This window comes from Trichoplusia ni, chromosome 16 (genome assembly GCF_003590095.1).
Source record: "Trichoplusia ni isolate ovarian cell line Hi5 chromosome 16, tn1, whole genome shotgun sequence".
Taxonomy (NCBI): Eukaryota; Metazoa; Arthropoda; class Insecta; order Lepidoptera; family Noctuidae; genus Trichoplusia; species Trichoplusia ni.
The window spans coordinates 9,978,141-9,995,458 of NC_039493.1; positions in this window are offsets into that span (position 1 = coordinate 9,978,141).

Below are 17,318 nucleotides of genomic sequence, written 5' to 3' on the forward strand. Positions count from 1 at the left end.
TGTTGAAAAGTTTTCCTTGTTATGATTGAAATGAAATAATGTTACTACTACTATGTTACTAATGGACTACCTACTACTCACTTTTGACATAATTTATACATTGCAGAAATTTATTTTTATAGACTAAGATTAGGTATATCGTTAACTCATATAAAACTCAATATGGAAAGGTCCTTACTACTTAATTATTACGTACATGCATCGTCAAAATCAAACCTTTTTAATAAAATATTTGTTTGGTTTTCATCTAACATGTTACCGTATTTTATTCAGTTTATCATTCGGCCTTACCAATGTAAATCTAAATAAGGCTCCGATCAAAGGGAACTAGAAGAAGCTTAAACGTATACTTTGCAGAAAAACAATAAGTGATCTAACGGCTTACCATAACAAACAGTCTTTGTTGAACAAAACCAAATACAGGGTATCTTATCCCTTTCGATTTACATAACAATATGGGAAAGCTGAGGTACATAAAAACAAGCAAAACATTTAAGGGAAAAGCATTGATATTTTTATATAGTATAATTGTAGTGAAAGTGTAGGTACGTAACATAGGAATGTAACACTGAACTTCTCAAAATGGCTGTTCAAAAATGTCTCAGTTTTTTTTTTAGAAAAATTAAGAAGAAGCAGTTACCCATAACTTTTAAAAAGTCACATACATAGTTACTTGTTTTCATTAGGTTCGAACCTGCACCTCGAGAATATAGTGTCAAACATAGAATCAAATTAATCGAAATATTTCATTAAACGCCTGAATTCGTTTCTCATTACTATAAATAAACGTGAGTCGCAGTCTGTAGAAACATGAAAATATCTATTCACATCACATTTCCACAGACAAAAGCCACATGTATCCAAACTGTCTTTGATTTCACAAAGCTCTCGCTTCCCCAGTAAGTACCCCTAAAAACAAACAATACACGAATAACCCCGCATGCCGACAACCCTAGCTCTCTAACTAATAGTACGCCTTTACCGAAATTAACTTAGCCATATCGAAAAGGTAGGTACAGAACAAAGCTTCAATATCTTTGCCTCAATTGAATTATAGGGAGTCTACTTACGAGGCGAGTGTTGTAATATAGGGACCTACTACATCTGAATGTAAAGATAGAAGGCTCCTGAAAGGTAGCGACTGCCATCAGAACTGTCAAAGCATGTTCAACATCAGCGAATGCGGTTTGTAATTGATTTAGCAGGAACACGGGCTGAGTGGCTTCGATTCAATTACATCGCGTTTAACCCACGCTAGACGTACCACAAAAGTTTTTTAGTGTGACGTAATTTATGAAAATAGCAACCCAATTTATTTGCGGTTGAAATTATTTTAAACTGCGCTTCCATGTTCATTTGAATAATTCGTAACTCAAATTGTTATAAAACAAAACACTAACACGGCCATTCGAAACAATTTTATTAATGTAATAATTAGATCATTATTCATATTTAACAGCCCGCCTATTATACCTGTCATTCATTAGAATCATTAGTGGTTATGCGGTCAACTGCGGAAACTGGTACTGAATATTAAACCTATCTCCATTATACTAATTTTTGCGTATTCGCTGATATAATTCGTTGTGATTCCCGAACCGGCTGTATGTTGAGGATAAACATTCTGACGTCAGATATACGTCGCCATGGGGATAAATGTCAGATTATTGTGACGTCTCAGTGTATACCACCATCGATATATCGCTGAGCATCATCTTACATGATTTTACAGTTCAGCTACCACACAGGAAATTGCTTTTGAATATTTTGTTTGTTGTTTTTTTACGTGCTTCGGATTTCCTTGTACAATCCGAAGCAAAAGTTCGTGTACACTGACATATCTATGGAGAAGACAGACTAATGAAACGAAATACATTAATGGAATATTAGGACTTGGAACAAATGCAATAAGTTAATATTGGGTTTGAGAAAAAAATCTTTTAAACCCCAGGAGCCAGGAGCAATTTTATAAAACGACTGCCGCTAAGGATCCTGCTTTAAGTTTCAGGACGATCATACGTGGATCTCAAAAAGACTTGTCCTATCCAGTATCGACCGTCGTAACATCGCACACAGGGGGTATATATGGTGGAGACCTCTACAACTCTGTTATGCGTGCAGTCGTGCATTTACTAAACGACAGTACATGATTTTGGTCTTCGCCTTTTTTTACTGATTATTATTTGTCTTATTATATTTGGATTTTTCATTAATTTGCTTTAATAAAAACAACCCTTACGTAATCTATTAGACGTTCCATTTTACTGTGTATTTTCTGAAAAAAGTTTTGAGATAAAGCTAAATTGTAAGACGAAAAATCGTGAAAGAAATACACTCAATATTGGAACGATTTCAAAGAAAAGGATAAAAACTTACATCGAATTTGTACAAGACAACAGTTGTCTTAGACAGTTTTGTTGGTATCGTAACATACGGAACTCGAAACTTTAAACTTTTTAACGAAACTACAGCAAGAAACATTCCCGTTTATGTTGTGGTAGTAAAATATTTTAATGGGCTTTATTAACAATTACATTGTTAATAAAATAAAATCCTATTAATATTACAATCATGAAACTCTGTATGTGTGGTTGGAAGGATGGTTGTTCGGCTTTCACGCGATAACCACTTAACGAATTTAGACGAAAATTGGTACACTGATAGCCTAAAATCATTATTAACACACAAGATAGTTTTTATCCCGGTTTTATGTTACCGTAGGATCATTTTCGACTTATAGCGGGTTGGCCCGCAGGCAACAGCTAGTTATTCAATAAATGTTTGACAATCGGACAGCTGTATTTTTCCCGATGGTCAACTATAAAATGTGCTACAAATATACGATATGCCAAACGATGTCGTTGTAAGGTATTTTACTGCACCCATTCACTCACATTAAGCAGTAAATCATATTGACATGTGAATCTATTCTCTAAACGACGTCCTTTCCCCGTTTCTATTTCCTATCGAAGGCCTAACTCAGTCTAGACGGCGTCATAAAGAAACCGGACAAGTGCGTGTCGGGCTCACAAATCTGAGGATTCCGTACAAATAGGCTAAAGATAAAAATATCTGCTGGGTGACAAATAAGTGCATACATTCAAATTTATTTGTCACCCACGAAAAATTTATGACCTTAGTAACGAAAAAAGAAATTCAAAAAGAAGTGCCCCATGAAACTTACTACTGTGGCCTAACCTCTATTTGTGCTACAAAAATCTCTAGTGCTAAATACATACTGGTGACAGACGACCTAGCAGCGCGGCGCAGCTTATTAACAGGTTTCCGTTTTCACATTGTCCATACGGAACCCAAATAAAAATGTCAAATAAGGAATTCTCAACGGAAATATTTTACAAGCCAATAATACCGCTTGAAATATTAGATACTTAACCAAATATATTTTATTGCGAAAACAAATTTTGTTTCCATCGTTTACGTTTTTATTGTCACCATAATCGCTGATTTAAATTCCGGACATGTACTGTCATGGTTATTACAGGCATTTCTGTAGATACAAAAATACCTGTTGGTACCTTTTTAGCAATTTCATCCATATCGAATGCGATGACCTAGTAGGAATTGAGGCAATTTGTATGAACCGCGTGTCCGTATGAAGCGAAAGAAACTGAGCGCTTTATATTGAAGTATCCTCATAAATGTTATTAGAAAACCAAATTTTACCTGGAACTTTACATTATTATATGAACTAGCCTTTACCTCGGTGGTCGTTTATCGTCAGAATGTGACCCATGCTATGTCACCAATGTTTTTTTAACGATCCGCAATAAGGCTTTTAATCTTTGTATCCCGAAAATATTCAAATCATGTATCTACACGAAGACACTCAGGCTCAGGACAAGCGTTCATGGATCGCACAAACTCTTGTCCTGCGCGGGAATCGAAAGGGAATATAGTCAAAGAGACACCCAGATCCTGGCTAAGTTCATATGTTTATTAAAAACTCTAGTATAAAAGATGTGATAGACTAGTGGGAAAACATTTGATTGGGACTTTCTCTTGTAATTTGTAAGTGTTGCAAACAATCATTTCAATTTTTATTCGGATTTGAATAATTGTAGCTTTCCTGAAAATAAGTCGCAATTACAAGGAATATTTCTAAAATAAACATATTTCAGAAACCAAACATTCTTGTGTAGTAAAAATAAATGCCTTTCAATTAATATTGTAATTTCCCTTGTATGTTCCGTACAAACATTTTGTATTTAATACGAACAGAGTAGGAAGTAATTATATTGTTACGTCTTCGTTTGGAAATAAGCTGTTAACACAATTATCATGTCTCGAATGTTACTCGTTTTCTGAACGACGAATATTATTTCTCTTCCATGTGTTGAGATTATAAATATATTTCGAGGTTATATCATGTTATATCAGAACTGTATTTAAGTCCTTCGCACATGACGGAAATTCCGATAATCGATAAATTTAGTCCCTAAGCGACTCCAGCCATACAAAATTAAAAAATAAAGTTGATTTGCACATAGTAGTATACAGCATACCACATTTAGTGCAAAAAATGTACACTTATACTACCATTTTACTTTGGAAATAGAATGGATGGAATACAGTAAAAAATGGGTATTGTGTATTCCGTAAACACGATTTTTTTAATGGTTTATGAAGTTGTTACAATTTTTAACCTAGATCCTACACACTTCAACTTTTTGGGATACAAATATAAGTACATAGGTACGCGTCGGGTGTAAACTTTTGTCACCAACAACCACCCCGATTTTCCATATCGGAGATCGAAGTGGCCTCATGTAAAGACAACCTTATTTCTTAGTCATCAATTTTAATAACTAGGCTTACTGAAAATAATGAAGGATTTGCATCAAATTTATCAACACGGTATAAAATTGAGCAGTATCATGCGTGGGAAGTGACTGTTGTTTGATCCGACTGATATTCAAATAAATAGGCATCATAAATACTATAGATATTTTGTGCAAAATGTAACGGGTATTTACGATTATGTTGTAGTAATGGCTAAAAAGTGGGCAGGTGTATACTGTAAATGTATGAAGGATTGCAACGCATTGCCATACACCGACACAAAAAAGCGGATGACGTAATCCATGAGGATTCCACCGTCCAAAAAAAAAAAGGTGTATACTATAAAGCTACGACGTATCAATTTAATTTATAAGAGAAAACAATGATTGCTTGGGATACTATTTCGTCATTACCCATAAGTATTTTTGAGCTAAGATATACTATATACACGTGGAGAACTTTCTTCTTTTAATGAAATCGTAGATATATTTCTTTCGGAAAGCAAAAAAATAATAATCTGCGTGGAAGTCGTGTAAAAAGAGCGGAGTGTTTTCAAGGTTTGTATAAATATGGAGGTTTGTACATATTAGTTTCTTCACTCTCGAGTTAAATTTAGAATCTTTTTATAAAAGTAGTTTTAAATAAATTTTCTTCTATCGGAATCTGCTTCACCCAGTTAAACTTGTATGAAAAACCTTATGAATTTTGTTTAACAGTTTATTACTTTAAAATCTGTTTAAAAATAAAAATAGTTCCGCCATTTCGTGATGTACTCAAAGGGATGATGAAAGTTCATGGCAGAACCGCATCGGGGCTCCGGAAATCGAAATACCAACGTTAAGCGCTGAAGCGAACATCTAAAATGTTCGCCAAGACCGTAGTTTTATAGTTATATGTTTATTTACTTCTATATAACTATAATTTTATTGATATTTTTACATGCAGTGTCGCTGCTCGGATGTAGATATCATGAATGCAGTCGATGTCTCCATTATCTGAAACTATTCAGACTATCGGCTCTCAGACGGGAGAATCATTCATTTTCTTACATGTTTTCAAATAGAAGAGAATATTCCTGAATTCCATGTTATATCCCTTTAAATAAAACACAGAAACAGTTCCAAAGAACTTTGAAAGTATAAATGCTATTCCCTGCGATTGTAGGTATAGCGTATTGCTACGTAAGAAACAAAAATATTTCTTATGACGTAACACAATATTTACTACATTAATCATCACAGCGGCTTATCTCCTCAAGAATTCATAAGCTCTTACCAAACAAGGGGGCTTAAACTCAAGTTTACTCCGACTAACTTACTCATACGCGGTTACACAAAGTACTCAGTACTCCACAATCAGTGCTCTCCCTTTCCATAATTAATTTACAAAGGATATTGACGTTCACCCATGACCCGCAAAACCCATAATAGGTAGTAGAGAGAAGGAAGATTGATGAATAATAAATTTCTCCGCACATTCATGTTTCAGAGGAGACCACGTGAAGTGCAATTAAAACTTTGGGGAAGTGAGGCACACTTCGGTTATTTTTTGTTGCGAGTAAAATGAGTGTTGGTGTTGGAGGAATTTGCATTTAGTGAGCATTTACGTGAGAGGCTGCTTGGTATGTGATGATAATAACAACAAACACATTGAGCCAAATCGTTGCACTTGTGTAGTTACTGCTTAGTAGTGAGACTCAGCCGTCAGTCTGTGTGTCCGTGACCAGGCTATATCTCGTGAACCGTAATATACCATTTGACAGATGATGTACCTATGCGGCACGTTTTAATTTATTGCCCTTGATATTAACGCAGAAATCAAATACATACAAACCAACATATTCATACACATGTTCTTTTAAGACGTTTAGTATTTGAATTCATTTATTAAGCGACAACCGACAAACAGACTTGTCCGTACAGACGGTAACATACAACCAACCTCTTTTGAAAGAATCAACAAAAATTCATCGAAAGCTTTTCTTGTTATTGCTTTTTAAAAATGTTCAAAGATGAGCAAAGCCCTTTCTGTTTGATAAAAGACAAAAGATATTTTATATAACGGTAAGTACAAAAGACAGTGAAAGCTTGACGATATCCCGTAGCACATAAAATCCAAACGTCGATACCATTTCGAGAGGAATATTGTTGAGAAACCTTTGAAAGTTAAACGGGAATTGAAGATGTTATTTCAAGTATGCAGTATAATATGATAAAAATAAAGATATAAGCTACTTATAGCATGCTAGCAATAAAAACCTTGCCTGTAGTTGAATCGCCATGTCCTCCAATTGAGTCGAAAAGTAGTCGGACAATCCCGAAATATACGAATGAGTAAACCGTTACATATTTTAAGTATTAAACACCCACACGAAAGTTACGATAAAATGTTAAAACTTTTTAATATTACCAAATAAAATGTTTAATGTGTTTGACAGTGCAAATAGACCCTACTCCTTTAGAACCTAATAAAGGTGTACTCCTTAGTAGTAAGAAGCAAAAAACTCAGACAATAAGTTTTATTAAGGGAAGGTAGCCGGGCTGAGGACGTCAGATAGGCATATGCAATTTGTAAAACACTGGAACTTAACTGTTTTCTGTTAGACTGGAAGCCGACGCCAACATAGGGAAAGAAACATGATCTAAAATCTTAACGTCAGAAAATAGTCTACAACTCACTCATGTACACTTACTTTACCTTACCTATAGACTTTTCCTTAAAAACAACTTCGCAAAATCCACAATTATTATGAGTGTGTAAAGCTTTACTGCGTGAATAAACATATTCGACTCACGATTCCTCGGCGTGAAGAGCTCATAAACAAGGGCTACAGCGGAGTCCGCGCATACCCGAAATGTCAGCACACATAGTCTGTAAACATTTAACGTAACTCGAGTACACGACCCTAATGTGTGCGCGATAAGAATATACTACAGCTGGTATTTACTGGTCCCACTGTTACCCAAAAGCAGCAGTTTCTTGTGTAGAAGGTGCAAAAGCAGATTACATCTTTTAAAGATACATGTAGAATGTTAGGGTATCTGAAATTTGGCATGCACACAGCACGGCATCACGTTGCAAAGACTGCATGTAAAATGGAGAAATGGACAGATAATTGTTGTTTACAATACTGTTAAATTATGCTACAAATACTAGCTAGTATTTATCCAAAATCCAATATGACATCGAAACCATTGCCATCCAAAAGATATCACATGGGGGTCAATTGCTCGGGAAAATTTCTCCACTTACTTGAGTTTTTAGGTATGTACACAAATTGATCAAATGAGCATCACAGTATAATAAACTACTTAGGAACAGCAAATCCCATACAATAATTTCAGTATTCGACGCAATATCGGTACAGTGCGATTGCGACACTACAGAACACTACCTGCTCCGATAAATCCACGCGATTGCAACCACTTCTTGCTAATAAAAGTGTGACATAAGCTTTCCGATTGTATACGGCTCGTTTGTTCCTCGGATATTTGAACCTAAAAAGCGCTACCGAAGTCAATTCGCAACGCAATATATTGCTGTTGACAACGCATGAGATGGAACTCATTGCATCGTGTATGAACTACGGATTAATTTACACGTGGATATGAAACTTTGTATTCAATGGGTTTGAGGTCGCTTTGTTGAGGATATAATAGAGAGATTTTCATTTAATTTTGGTTAAAATAATGTTTGTCTGTTTGGTCTTTGTTTCTTGGACGTATTAAATAGGGTAATGTAATTGTTTGTAGTTGTTAACAATTTGAAATAAATCATCATTTCTTTGGTTGTATATTAACACTACATCGTACTTTTCAAATATACATGATTTCACAGATTTAAATTATAATTATGTATTTTAATTATAAATCCGATTTAAAATTGAACACACTAAATAAATCTAGCGCACAATGTACGCGAGTCGCGTATTTGGCAGAAAATGCTATTCGCATTATTCGAGTCAGCTTATTGTGAATATTCGGTATGATTTTCATAGGTTTCCCTGTTTGTCTGCCATTGTCCATTGTGCAATACCAACGTTACGGGTACAACACAAGTATTTTATTACCGGCCACAAATCTTCATTTAGCAGCATTTCCCGGCCTTTCACAGTAACGGCACACACGAAAACGAAATGGAACCATACTTTGATTTACGACCATCGATAATTATCGTCATTCGATTCGATTTACCTCAGTTTTTTTAGACAAACCAATCTCTAGTACTAGATGAGGAAGGTACATTTTTACCATTTCTCTTATTTCACAATTCCACAAGACTGTAATCGGATTGGGCCATTTCCAAGTCTGGGATTTGGGAATGCACCTTATTATGACTTATGCCGATAGTTGACATTAGGACATCGAAATCGATATTGTCCTGTTATCGATATTTATAGTTGGTCTTTTCGTGTTTGGTGTCAGACGCTACAAGTTTTAGGGCAAATCGGCTTTAGCGCCATAAAATGTCTGCTGCCGTCCCCTTGACGTTCCCAATTATCCTCTTCTGTTTTTCGGCGATCGTAAAATTTGCTCCTGAAAATCAGGGATCGGAAAAGCAATTCATTACTTTCCACGGTACAACCAATATGGTTTATTATGTAATTTTCACATAGTGGACAACAGCATCTATCAATTTCAAACACCTTTTTTGCGCAAATTGAAATTGAAAATGCAAGATTTTCACGATATCCGATCACAATATCTAATTTCTTTAGTATTTGTCGATGTTAAAATAGGAAAAGTAAAATAATAAAAAAAAACCTAGTGTAAAGTTCAATCACGAAAATAATACAATACTCCTAACATTTATTTCGATGTATCTAAAATATATGAGCTATTCGTTGAGAGCTATACGTTGCCATTTGAATGAATTCAACTAGGAGTGCCTTTCGATCTGATAAAGATTCTACGCCACGTAGGTTTTCGCATTTTGCTCTGCATCCACTTACATGAATGGTTATCAAATAAAGTACGTTTCGTTTTGTACACGAAAAATAATAGAGTGCTTTTGTTCATGCATAAAACTATCGGATTAATGTTGGATCTGTTTGTTTGATCTATTCGCGATGGCTTACGGTTTTACGGCACTGACCATGGTTAGTGTTCTCGTTTATTTTACTTTTATAGTTATTTATCACAGCGTTTAGAAATATGTAGTGGATATTGTAGGATTATTCTTTTTGAAAATAAATTTGAACGTTTAAAATTTTTATCAATCATTTTTTTGGCTGTACTTTGAACTATTAAAACAGAACACCAGATTGTATCGTAGGAACCGCGATTGTTAGACAGTTGAAATGCCAGCAACAGATTATGGATTTCTGCTGCCGCTATGTCCACAATTTTTTTTGTCATCCAACGGTTTGTTGGGCTATCTTTATACCCTTTGTACGGAGCCAATCCCTGTTACGAGTCCGATTCCCACTTGATCGTTTTATTATCAAACTATTCCTACACCATCAAAAATAGACGAAGTCTCAATCTAGAACGACATTAACTAGAAGATGCTATTTATTATTAAATTCCTACACTTAACATTCACGGCAAGCGCAAACGCTAAGTGGTTACAGTTGAGTGGAATTAACTTATGGTAGTGAACACTTTGGTGCCAGTCAAACACATTTGCGTAAGTAGCGGGACACAGACTCGACATTACGAACTATGTAGTCCTCTTATGACTTTAACATTACAAAAACAGGTTAGAATCGTACAGTTGTTACTGTACCGATAGCCGAGTAGCTGAGGTCACCACGCCAAGCCGCGTAGGAGGAATTGATCGCTGAATAGGACAAGCGTTTGTGTGATCCACAAATGCTTGTCTAAGTGTCTTTGTAAATGTGGCTTAAAGGTTTGTGAAGAACCCTGCGATACGTTTATGTTAATCTCCACTCTTTTTTCTCCTTTTTGACTTAGGTAGCAAAAAAAAGAAGAAAAAAAGATTTGTGCCTTTACCGTAGTTAGAAGTCAAGCTGATGGCATCGGCTTTCATTTTGCATAGAGTAACATGAAATAATACATATTATAAGTTTATTGCAAGTAATTTTACTGTTTAAGACCTTGAGTTTTTTAGCACAACGCGACGTCTCAATGTTGCTTCTCAGGCTAGCTAGAAAATCTCGACTCCAGCTAACCTGAATCATATATTGGCTTAGAACTGGCTTAAATTATCCTATTTGCAGAATTAACAATTTTATTTCATTTCACTTCACAATATAAAAATCTAACAAATGAATTTTTGACATTTCCACGCTCCCTAGTTAACGAGTTTCAAACTCTATATTTCTAGTGTTTTTATTCGGTTTACGTTCTGTATAGGTACGTTCTAACAATATAATATTAAAATTTACAAATTTATCAACCTGACAGAATATTGCGAATTAAAAAATATGCCTGAATATGTAGATGCTTAATCGAGAAAATGTAATTACAAAAATAAACCTTATTTTAGAGAAAACACGCTTAACTAAAATATTTCCTCACATTTATCCGCCTGTTAGTCATCGCTATAAAAATTAGGTCCGCATTAAACCAAGCCTCCAACCTGGCTAACGAGAAAACGCGAAGCCGAACAAATGAGCGACTCTTATGCAATTTGCGGAATCACAGCTTATCTTCTATTTGAGACGGTAACAAGGGAGTTTAAGTAAATTTAACAGCAATTTGCAGTATGTTAACTGTAGCGTCGGCGCTTATTGCCACTCCACTCTCGTTACATTCTCAGGCCGGATGATATTGCTAATTGGGTTTCCTAGTTGCCGGAAATCGTATACCTAAAGTTTAACTAATACGACACAAGCCTGTGATGGCAACAGTACGTTCGGAACAAATTAAATATCGCCGCAGACACGGTTGTGTTACTTCCGCTCGGTTGGTTGTTATTCCCTGTACTTGGTCGGTCTCTCCTTGTGGATATGTTTCCAGTGATAACAGCGTTGGAGATTGTCGCTCGATTTACTTTAGATCGGAGCTTCGTGCCCAATGCGGTGCTCCAACGTACAGTGCATTTTCTGTAACATTTACCAAACAGGTCTCTTTATAATGTACTGTTCAGATTCCATATTTTTAGTGTGCATTTGTTTATCATTACGACTAAATATAATTGAATTTATTATTTTTTCTACTATGCTTACTTCATCCATTCAAATCTAAGCAATTCCAAGGTTTGTAACTATGTAAGAAAATCTTAAAATCTTAATAAGTCTGATGTTACCTTTTTAGTGAATATCATTATTTTATCTCTGCATGAAATAGTGATAAATAAATAGTATATAACTTCAAAATAATCTACTGACGCCGCCTCGCCCTTTGCAGACAATCTCTTGTAAACCTGAACCTGAATGTCGACCGCAAGTTTATTGTTTATAAACCACACATAATTATTTAAGGCATAATTTCCGCTACACTCTGGTGTTATTGATAGCTTCCTGATTTCTGCTCTTCATACTGATTGATTGAGGATAGTGTAATAGTTGATGTTACAAACTCACGTTTCACAGCTTCCAAACTTCAATGGATAAACATATTCTATAATACTCTTTTAAGTACACTGTTATGATTTGCTTGAATTTAAGAGGCGCTTGTCGCTGTCCGAATTTCTCGGATGTACTGAAGTGCCAAGTCAAGGTCACGTGACATAGCGAAAAGGAATATCATACTTACAAATTAGAGTACTAGACTAGAGTATCCAAAATTGTATGATAAACAACGAGAACATTTATCCTTATATCTTTGGTCAAGATTAATCATAATACTCTAAACGTGGCCTCCTTGTTAATTTATGCTAAATTTATTTACAGAAAGAAAGCGCCGTAAGACAATTAGTCTGAAATCTCACAAAGTCGTATTTAAAATAAAAAGACGGATTATTTAAGTCATTAATTAACTTAATGACTTTAATAATTGCTTGAGAGGGAACATTAGATTTTAAGCGGCAAACGTAAAAATAATAAATTATTTAGGGTCAGGAATACAAACATACCTATTAAGTAACAATATAATCTTTTGGTTGATGTACAACCTATTGTAAGAGTTTTTAAGGTCATACAGGTGAGGTCATATAGGTTGTCTTAGGTCTAAAAGTAATATTATTGCGGGTGAGGAAGAGAGATGGCGATGGATGACTCTACACCGTGTAATGTCCTATCACGCGTCCACGACCATAATGATAATATTTGTAAGACGTGGTTGTAGACCGTCTGTCATGGCTGTAATATTCGCGGGTGTACTGGTTTTCTCGCAGTTTTTCTACAATGTTTTTATAAAGTGACAATGGCCTATTGATATGGACAAGATTAGACATTGGTGCTGAAACTTATAGTTATCTGGTCACTACTCATTTTTCGGTTTCTTTCCTCCTCGATCTTATTTTTTAGTATTCGTTGTTATAGCGACAACAGAGATACACCATCTGTACAAATTTTGACTGTCTAGCTATTACGTTTCATGATACAAAGCCTAGTGACATACGGACAGGCGGACAGACAGCGGTGCCTCAATAATAGGGTATCGTTTTTGCCTTTTGTTCTCGGATCCCTACAACACATGGTATACTAGAACCTTGTCAAAATGAATGAAAACTATTACTAACATTTGCTTAAAGATCACCTCACACGTGCACATGTAAGTGTATATGGTCCTATTATACGAGTCCCAGTCATACAGACCGCCAGCATGTTTAGAAGTACAAATTACATAATTTACAAAACAAAGTAATTAAAGTTCCACTTATTCCGTTTCGTAGAACGTAAAACTACGGGGTCGCTTTTAATTGCTTTCCTAATTATTGTTTTGAGAATATTATTTCGCAAATCGACACGACAATTCTACGACCGCTTTTCTAAACACTGTAATTGCGTATCTCAAGAACAATCTTGTGTTATAATGAAGTTTGTTTGGAAGAACTGGTTAAGTTAGAGTCTGAATCGCGATACTGAGGCGTCCGTACAAGTAATGTAAAAAAAGTAAAAAAAATATTGGGTGACAAATGTGAGTACAACAAATTTATGGCAGTACCACATTAGTTTAACCTCAATCATTATTTTAAGTATTCGTTGCTCCAGCGGCATCAGAAATACATCAACACCGAAAATTACAACTATCACATTCAGACAGCAATGAATCAGTAAAGTTTTTTTCATGTATAAACCTTTGCCTAGCTATGGGCAAATTCAAATATAATTAATCATATATAAAGAGAAAAACCAGAATTCAAACCAGTAAGAGAACCAGTTACAATAATAAAGACAGAATAATTCAAAATATTGTATGTTCAGGATGAAATAATTAAATTTGTTTCCTCTAAGCTCTATTTTGTTAAGGTTTTGATTCGCATCAACAAAGCGAGCGTCGTCAGCCGCAAATTGCAGGCTCATTGTTTGCCTCAACAAACATTCGCGGGCTCGCCTCCCCCTCACAAAGGAACTCCATTTACTGTAAAATCATTTTTATTGTTTTTATTTTTAATTACTTGATTATTTATTGTATTGTTTTGCATACCTACGAGTTTATGTTAATTGATTCTTTAATTGGATTTTATGGTTCATTCGTTTCTTTGAACAGGTCGAAGGTTTAAGAAGCTTTGTGTGTAATTAGATGTTAGATTGATTAATGATTCTTAAATAATTACTGAATACAAACTGAAAAATAAAATTGGTCACACATCAATTTTATGACCACGTCATCGTTTTTTTTTTTATTGTTATAGCGGTAATAGAAAAACATATTTTGTGAAAAATTTAACTGTCTCGTTTTCACGGTTCTTGAGATACAGCTTGGTGAGAGGCAGGCTTATACATATATACAGGCAGCCTTGAGAAGCCAGGAGGGTTCCGCTTTCATCTTTCGGATGAGGAGCCCTAACAAGCCAACGAAAATGATCATGAAGCATTTTGCAATTTTGAAATGTGTACAGCAAAAATAACAATGTTAACAACAGATTACGTCTTCTCATATTTATTCAGCTTGCGTCTTGGACCACAAATGTCAAATACGACACGCTAACAACGAGTGATCTTGAATTCTTTCATCCGACGCATTTAACAAAACATTACCATGTCAAAAATAAATGTGTTTCAAAAGGCAATATTATTTCGAGCGAGAAAACGTTGATCATGTATTATTCACGTATAATACACGCACATTCGTAACGTATTGAAAAATAAGAAACACGAGGTTTTAACATGTATTTCTATGTCTTCACAGAGAGAAATTCTTTTTCGACTAATTTTATAAGTGCCTAAATACAAGCTTATTTTTCTTCTGTTCCACTTTTCTGTTTAAACAAAAGAAAAGACATATCCTTCACATAGAGCGATCAAACAGACAGTTCATCTGTTACTGAGATTGGAAATTCACGCTAGCAAAGTCGTGGGATTTAACTAACGTCACATAGAGAGAGTCAAAGTCCTAGATTAAAATGATACAAAAAATATTGTCGTCACTAAAAAATAACAATTTTTTTAAGGATCACATCTTGAATGATACTATTTTATTAATATACTAGCTGTTGCCCGCGACTTCGTCCCCGTGGGTAGAAGATATAAGTTATGATTTAGGTGTACCTGCCCAGTTTTTTTCACATTTTCCATTGTATCTTAGGTCCTATTAGTCGCAGCGTGATGGTTTATAGCCTAAAGCCTTCCTCGATGAATGGTCTATTCAACACAAAAAGAATTTTTCAATTTGGACCAGTAGTTCCTGAGATTAGCGCGTTCAAACAAACAAACAAACAAACAAACAAACTCTTCAGCTTTATATTTTAGTATAGATATATTAGTATAGATATAGATTACGTGTAGGTACATATTACACAAACTTGCAAAATACTAAAGTATTCAAAGTAAAGTTTAATTCAAGTAAAACTATAGCGCAAAAGTCTCGAAATACGTACACTTGAAAATATATCTCCGACCATCTGGCGCGCGATAGAAGGGGCTTGATTGTGCTCACTTGACAACTAAATTCGTTCACGTGAGGAAAAATGTCAAAGGCGAGAGAGAGGAGTAGAATTGAACGCTAGCCGCGCCATTTCCCAAGATCGCACAGCCTTTGTATATGTCATACTTTCAAAGATAAAACGTAGTGTCATACCGTCGCCGTCGTCCAACTATACGAACTATAGAAATTATTTGAGCATTGATGTTTATATGTTATCATGTTCCCTATGAGTGCAATGTGTCCGTACATTATCCGGAATCCGACGACTCTTATGTAGGTCACGTATAGCGATATTTTCCGATTTGTTTGCCATCTCAATAATTAGTGGTCCGTCCATTGGAATGTTGATTCGCAAAATACACGGTATTGATTTGAGATTTGCAAATTGGGTGGAGGACTTTATTTGTGAAATACGAGGAGTATTTTCAGGTTTGCCGTTTTTATTTCCTTTTTAGGCTAGTTTTTATAAATCTGGTAAAATGATAATTAACGGGATTCGAATATGGACTCTTACAACCTTCTTACGAACTACCTACATACAAAACCCCTATGGCAAATTGCCTTACAGAGTTACAGACTTACAAAATGAATTAACGGGAACAGCAGTGTACACTCGAGTACAACAATCGCCCGCCTCTAGCTTTGTTGGCCTGTACTGTCGTGTACTATAGTCACATTGCAAGCTAGGTAGGTACAATCAGTACAGCCTTCTAGGCAACCGTTTGACTCCGCAGCCAATTCAATGTTTGAAATTTTCACACCCAACACAAGTTCATTTCTCCCTACACTTACTTCAAATAGTAAAAAGATGAATTTATAAAACAAAGGAGCATGACTTTCGTAACTACTGTGCCTATCTATTCGTAAGAGTTTCACAATTGGCTCAGATGCTAAGTAAAAGAACTTCATTTTGTATTCAAGTGTTTATTTGTAAAGAAAATGGAAAGTGAAAAATAAAACGTATCAAATATTACGGGCGTAAGCAACTGGAGACATCAAAAGGAACGGTTTTTACAGACGTATAATTATTAGGGAGAAAAAAGCAAATTCACATTCTAGTTGCTATCGTTCCTGCTAAGTTACTTATACACGTAGAATTATTATTTCACAAATATAATTGTAACAACTCATATGTAACTGTAACCTTTTTCTCAAATACTTACTCCTGTTCCAGAATCATATAATCTATCGTATCCGGTCTGTAATGAAAACGCTAATATTATTCAACTACCACTTGACAAGTTGTAGTTTTAAATACACGTAAATATACAATGTCTTGTTGAATTCATGTTAGAATTAAAAAGTAATAACGGTGAAAAAACCTCATGAGAAAAGCAGCGAACCCGGAAATCTTTCAAGGGTGTGTTAAAAAGACGTTACAGTGATATAAGCAGGTTAAAAAAGCATGACACCAGGTTGTACATCAAACATACAAAGAATAAGAACTCTTTTAGTTAATCTTATGAGAACTATCCTTATTATTTAACGTTTAAATATAGGACCATTAATAGTTTCAAAGACCAAATTATATTAATTAAAAAAAACAAAAGTTTAAAAAAAATGGTGAGGAGAATGAGCGAT